This window comes from Dipodomys merriami, unplaced genomic scaffold (genome assembly GCF_024711535.1).
Source record: "Dipodomys merriami isolate MVZ:Mamm:240054 unplaced genomic scaffold, mDipMer1.0.p SCAF_18, whole genome shotgun sequence".
Classification (NCBI taxonomy): Eukaryota; Metazoa; Chordata; class Mammalia; order Rodentia; family Heteromyidae; genus Dipodomys; species Dipodomys merriami.
The window spans coordinates 29927021-29933159 of NW_027203159.1; the positions used below are offsets into that span (position 1 = coordinate 29927021).

The 6139-nt window shown below is 34.8% G+C and overlaps 1 long non-coding RNA gene across 1 annotated transcript; it reads left to right on the forward strand.

The window, feature by feature from the left end:
- The first annotated feature begins 1091 nt into the window (after positions 1–1091).
- Positions 1092–5776, forward strand: LOC138829980 (uncharacterized). Its single transcript, XR_011372817.1, has 3 exons — positions 1092–1175; positions 1771–1834; positions 5722–5776. It is a non-coding gene; the product is annotated as an uncharacterized lncRNA (long non-coding RNA).
- Positions 5777–6139: the final 363 nt, after the last annotated feature.

Genomic DNA, 6139 nt, shown 5'->3' on the forward strand with positions numbered 1-6139 from the left:
TTGCTAACAAAATTGCCAATACCATTCATTCTGATGGAGACATCAAGCAGTTTTTCCTCCTCCTTTGTTTCACCCTACCATCCCTCCCTCCAACCTCCTCAACTACACTCCCAACTCCCATCACCCCTCCTGAAATTGTAAAGTGCATTTTTTATGGTCCCATGTACATCACTTTTGAACATTTCTGCTCATCCTTAAAATACACTACTTATTCTAACTAAGGGAAACAATGGACCTATTAGCATATGTTTTCTGAATCTTACCATTTACTAACAAACGGAGCAATATCATTCTTTCTGATGGAGGCATGGAATTCCATTTTACATATAATTACCATATTTTCTTAATCCATTCATCTACTGAGGGACTTCTGAGTTGGTCCCATATTTGAGCTATGGTAAACAATTGTGGCAGATATACCATGGTCTTGTATATGATCATTCGTGTTAATGCACACAAGTGGGATTACTGGATCATAGAGGAGCTCTACGTGTAATCTTTTGAGGAAACTCTATACTGCATTGGGATACAGGTTGACCCATTCAACAATTATATAAACAAGAAGCTATGTTGAAAACGAGATTTACAACCTTAGCTATGAGTTCAGGAAAGGGCAGCAGGAGTTGGGATGATAGGGAAGGAAGGGATCATAGGGGAAAACAAAGGAGGCAGTAACAATGATCTATAGGAAATGTACTTATTCACAAAATTCTAACTCTTCTGTACAGTATCTTTACAATAAAAATATGTATTTATAACAAACAGGATGAACTATCAGAGTGCCCATACCGTGGTGTCAAGCCCCTGGTAGGCATCCTGCCCAAAGTAATCTGAAAAGAGAAAAATTGAAAATATTTCTTCATATTTGAACTTTTGTTAAACAGAATCACCCTGATATTGCTGCCAGATTGGCTACTTGTCCCTTGAATGCTCGCCACCTGATTCCACGAGATCAACGCAGTGAACATATTGCAACTTGTATGGACAAAAGTCTTGTAGTTGATGTAGGTAAGCCTTAAAACGAAAAGAGAAACTAAATCAATTTAGGCCATTTTCACCTACTCAGATGGTTGATTTCTGTTTATTTGTAGATAACATCAAATGGAACGGGAAACAAGAGAAGAGTTCTAAAAATACATGGCCATATGTTTCCTCTGAGGAAGACTGTGATAAAGGTAAAAGCTTGTTGATTTGGGGGCTGGGAAGGGGGCTCTGTGGTAGAGGGCTTACTTTGCATGCATGAGGCTCTGGGTTCAATTTCTCAGCACCATATAAGCAGAAAACAAAATCTCGAAGTTGTCCGATAGCTCAAATTGTAGAGCACTAGCCTTGAGCTGAAGAGCTGAGGTACAGCGCCAAGGCTAGAGTTCAGGCCCCGCGAACGGATTCCTTCCCACCCCCCAAAAAGCTTGTAGATTTTTCTGCATTTTCCATTATTGAATTACACCTTACCTTATGATATTGTGTGATTTCTTCCTTTAGGAGTGAAATTAAAATCTATGTTAACTTGCTCTTTTTTGTCGGCTAATATCAATAACATATATGATCGTATGCAGTCATAAATGATTAAAAACCTTGTCAAATATTTAAATGATTTGTTTTTGCACCTGTCTAAGAACTCATTCTTTTCCATGTTTATTATCCAGGTAAATGTTTCTCATAAGACTCTTAAGGCTGTTAAGCTTGTTGTTTTTCTATATCAATAATGGTATAATGTTAGAGCCCATCTAATCTAGCACCTCAATCGAGTATGTATTTCTTTCTTTTCAGAGTCCATTGAAGATCCTAGCCCAAGTTTTGTTTGGGGCACAATCAAACCCTCTGGCGACAACAGGTAAAGAAAGTGCTGTTTTTTAATGACACACTATTGTCTGTCAAAATTCAAAGTGAAGAAATAGGATAAATGAATAACTAACTATATACCAAAGTATTTTGCTCAGTACAAATAAAGTTTGTATTGCTCTTTGACTGGTGATCCTGTGATTGGTGGCAAATTCAAGGATAGTTTGACTAGAACCAAGAAGAAAATCACCCAACTTACATCATATCTGAATTACTTTATATGAATGTTCTTCTCATTCTCTTATAATCAATTTAAATCAGTAAAGCCATAGATAACCGTATTATGTTGGACCAATAGTTTTTGTCCTTATTTCCTGGTTTCAACATTCACTCATCACATCAATTATGATAGTGTGAATGGCAGTATCTTCACCAGTTAATTGATCAATGTACGGACTGATTGGTGGGTTACCCTGTCTTCCTACTGAAATTGATTAATGAATATTTTAGGATTGACTATAGGATATAAATTTACTCCATGAATTAGTATAAAATATATGAGATCCTTGAGATGATTTATAATTTGCACTTTGCAAAGACACATTTTAATAAAATGTATTCAGAGCTATTTTTTACGCAATAATTTGTACATGGATTTCAAATTTCTCATTCCTGAATAAAGTTTGAATATATTGGATATGTTTTAGATTGGAAATTCAAAATTAAATGTGTAATATCAAAGGTTTTGCTCTCTTAGTACTTATGAGATGGTTTATAGAATTGTAATTGCTAGCATAAACGTCCTTCTAGATTCACAAAATAGATAGAGCATTTTATTGTATGGAATGTGAAAACATTTTCTCTCTGATATCCTAAGGTGGAAAATACAAGAAAAATTGAACAGTAATGGTTTTGCTTGGAATTTTTCATAAGTATTTATTTAACTCGAAATCATGTAATTTGTCTTCCTGGCAAATATGTGACCTCATGCTTTTTATAAATGAGGTAATAAATTCAAATTGCATTGATATTGTCAAGTATTTTCTTCTGTTCAGTACATAAAAAACAAGCTTATTAGCCGGGCGCTGGTGGCTCACGCCTGTAATCCTAGCTACTCAGGAGGCTGAGATGTGAGGATCGCGGTTCAAAGCCAGCCCGGGCAAGAAAGAAAGACCATGAGACTCCTATCTCCAATAAACCACCAGAAAACCGGAAGTGGCGCTGTAGCTCAAGTGGTAGAGCGCTCGCCTTGAGCTGAAGAGCTGAGGGACAACGCCCAGGCCCAGAGTTCAAGCCCCACGACCGACAAAAAAAAAAAAAAAAAAAAAAAAAAAAAAAAAAAAAAAAAACAAGCTTATTCAACATTAGACCTAGGTGAATTTATGTGCGTCTCTCATCACAAGAGGGCCTCATATATTTTTCTCTCAAAAGTCAGTAAGCACTCTAAGAACTTATATTCAAACGTCTGTTCTATGTCAAATGTATTACAATATTATGTGAAGGATGAATGGGCAGTTTATATAATGAAAAAGTGCTGTGGAAATGTAATGGGAATAGATAAATTCACGTTTGCATCTGGTGGTGACAATTTTCTAATTCAGGAAGATTATGGAAATGACTTAAACTCATCATGTTTACAAACTAAACAGATCAATTTAGTAATTGAACAACAGGATACATTAATTCTTTTGTTTAGGGAGTTTGTCATCTGCTGTAATGCAGGGGAAAAAGATTATGTCATGTGAAATTAATTTGGGGTAGAAAATCACACTTGCGACCGACCAGGTGAAAATGTTGTTAATTCTAGCATCTCATGCATTTGACATATAAGGATCTAATTAGAAATTAATAAAGAGAAGAATTTTTTCAGATTCATTTCTGGAAATCGTCTCCTCAAAATAAAATACTATAGAGAATCTTATCCTTAACGTAAACCATGGTTATTCATAGACCTGCAGTGTGTACGATTGTTGGGAACATACAGACTCAAAAATCATTTGCACATTTTGGATAAGAAAAAAAAGAAGAAGCCTGGTACAGGTCGATTAAGAAACTTAGAACGATGAAATCTGAGAATCAGTTTTCAAAGTAGCCTAACAGGAATAGTTTTCCCACTCTCATCACAAATTAACCATCACAAAAATAGAAGTGGCACTGTTGATCAAGTGGTAGGCCATTAGAGTGGTGAAGAAATCAGGGACTCTGCCCAAGCTCAAAGTTGTAGGACAGCGACCAACAAGAAGATTAACCAAAGACAGGAACATTAATGACATATTCATCAACAATGCCACATATTTACTGGTTTTTCGGAAATCTCTGATTTTTTTCCTTCCACATAAGAGCCACCTCGATTTATGAACAACGTACACTTACTATCATGTATTTTCTCTCCAAATTTCATACAAAAATGTTTGATGGGGCAGTGATATTTATTTATTTCATTGGTTATTAGAACACATAATGTGACCCCATGGGATTACTAATTCTATTCCCTTATGATAGTATTTCTTACTTATTTAATCAGAGTGTTTCTGGCATCTAAAAAGTAGATCATACTAAAGACCCAGAAAAAATATGTGACAAAGTAGGAGGCCATGTTACTTGCTGACTTTTCTCAAAGATTCATTCAAACCTAGTTTGTCATTATATATATTACAGCTGATTTGTGTATGTGATCAGATATTTCTGTTGCCTGTCCATTTGTAGGTGCAAGTTTTGTGTCTGTGTGTGTACAAACTGAAAAGGAGCATAGTTTTTCCTACTGTTTCAACACCCATACGTTGATACAGGACATATTTCTGTGATTTTTGGAATTTCTCCTGACTTCTTTTGATTTAAATCAAGTATGATAAAATTATTCACAGGTTATCAAGGATTTTTATGTGTCTTCCTTGGTAATATGTATTGAATGCTTGATTTGGCCGTTGGTAGTCAAAACTCTTTCCTGGGCTTTATCCCAGTAATATATTCTCCATGTTGGTATCCTTCAGGCAGAGAATTCTCAGAACCATATTTATTTGATTAAGCAATGTTAACGTAGAAATGTTACCCTTAGTCAATGGAAATTTTCTATGTTCATTTCAAAGTCCAATATTTCAGTATTCATACTGAGAGTTGACATGCATGTCGTTATTAAAGGTCAATTATTTTTACAATCTGCTGAATATATTTACCTGATACCACTTCACAATGTGATTGTGACTTCACAATAGCATTTGTGTTGTCCACATATAAGAATGGAAAAGCTGTTTATATGTTTGAGCCACGGATTATTTCTTGTAATTGTACCTGTAGGAATTTGCATGTTATGCCTTCATATTTTACTTGCATACCCTAAAACATGTATCCTTTGGTAGATTACATCTCATGAAACAATCACTCTTTGTGAATGCATATATTCACAATTATTGAAATGGGGATCAATTTATCATGTTCATTTACATTCATTGCAATAACATTGTATAGTAAAAACACTATGGATTTTGTTTTCTATAAAATCACCTGAATTATTTCTTCCTTTTTTCTGGATGCATGATACATCCATGAATATTTAAAAAGAGACCCGTTTCAGAAACTGTGCGAAGTCCTGGGTGAGCCTGTATTGGTGGTTTAGAAAAATTTTGATGAAATGGACAATAATCACTCAAGTAATACAATAATTAGCAGCACACTTCAAATGTTCAATGAAGTTTGAATGTTCTGAGACAGCGTGTCCAGGTGTAATTTGTGAGGTTTGTTTACAATGATCAAATTTCTGTAGAAATGGAAGTGGAAGCAACCATGAAAAATTTTGAAACTAACTGGGGATGTGCTCTCACTAGATTTTGAGTATTTCTCCAACTACTAGTGAACTTATTGTTCATATGGAGAATACAGGAATATATATTCAAGTATTTTCCATTGAAAGTAAAATAATATTTTTTCTTTATTTCTTTGCAGGAGGCATTCTATGAGCAAACCATGAGTTCAAACCATTTCTCATTGTACCATCTACAACTTACATTTATTACTATATTCTGATGCTCACTCTACCAAATGAATTAATTTTGATTTCTACTACCTAGTCACCCCCTATTGCACCTTTCCTTGAATCCAGAAGTAAACCCTGGTGTTGATGTCCTATTTGGAATTCACCATGTCCTTTCTCCCCATAGACATGGTAAGGTTCGAATATAGAAACTTCAATAATCAAATCGAAATCTAATTTGTTTCCCAATGGAGAATAAATCATACTTCATTTTTCACTGTCGTTGTTTGCCTGTGAAAATCATCTTCCATTTCATACATTGTTATAATTGCAGAGCCTAATACATAACAAAACTGTAATGACATTAGACCTCTTACAAAAATCTTACAC